This window comes from Pristiophorus japonicus, chromosome 3 (genome assembly GCF_044704955.1).
Source record: "Pristiophorus japonicus isolate sPriJap1 chromosome 3, sPriJap1.hap1, whole genome shotgun sequence".
NCBI lineage: Eukaryota > Metazoa > Chordata > Chondrichthyes > Pristiophoridae > Pristiophorus > Pristiophorus japonicus.
Window position 1 is genome coordinate 211,965,344 of NC_091979.1, and position 1,222 is coordinate 211,966,565.

Sequence of the window (1,222 nt, forward strand, 5' to 3'; positions counted from 1 at the left end):
AGCAAGTCTTCCGAGGGACTGCCTATGATGATGAGCGGAAAGGATAAATAGGGCGGTCACAAGGACTTTAAACTAGTAATTGGGGAGGAAGGCTCAAGTGGAAATTGTAGTAAAAATAGTTCAAAAACAAACTCGAGGGAACAGACCAGAGTAACAGTCAGAAATTGTGTTTTAGGCACTACATTGGAGGGAAAACTGAAAGATGTAAAGTGATTAAACCAGGTGAGAGAAATGAGAAACAAGTGAGAAAAACATTAGTGCTAAAGGACAGGCTGGGGTGTGTGGCCCAAATAAGCGTTCTTTATACAAATGCACAAAGTATAAGGAATAAATTGAATGAACTGCAGGTGAGAATTTAAATTGAAGGATATGACATGGTAGCCATTACTGAGACATCGCTGCTAGACGGGTCAGGACTGGAAACTAAATATACCAGGTTATAAGTTCCACAGGAAAGATAGGGGACATGGCAGAGGAGGAGGAGCAGCTTCAGTGATTAAGGATGAAATCACTTCAGTGATAAGAGAGGATATAATGAGAGGTAAGCAGGCAGTGCAGACTTTATGGATAGAATTAAGAAATGGGAAAGAATTTAAGATGGTAGTGGGAGTTATGTATTGTTCCCCTTTAGCAGCTAGATTGTATAAATCGAGATTAGACAAGCGTGTAGCAAAGGCAGAGTGGTTTTAATGGGGGATTTTAACTTTTATATAGATTGGGATAAGCAGACTAGCATCTGTCAAAGGCAGTGAATTTGTTGAGCGTGTTCGTGAGAGTTTTCTGCAACACATATGTCAGACAAAAATGAGGCATGCAATATTAGATTTAGTAATGAGTAATGAGTCAGATTTAGTTAACAGCCTAACTGCGTGAACATTTATCCAATAGCAGTGGAGTTCAGAAGAATGTGATCTTCTTGAAACATAAGATGATGAGGCGGCTCGACAAGGTGGATGCAGAAAGAATATTTCTACTCATTGGGGAAATTAAAACTAGGGGACTTAGTCTCAGAATAAAGGATCGCCCATTTAAAACTGAGATGAGGAATTTCCTCTGAGAGTTGTAAATCTATGGAATTCTCTGCCCCAGAGAGCTGTGGAGGCTGGGTCATTGAATATATTTAAGGCGGAGATAGACAGATTTTTGAGCGATAGGGTTAAGGGGAGCAGGCAGTGAAGTGGAGCTGAGTCCATGATATTTAATGGCAGAGCATGCTCGAGGG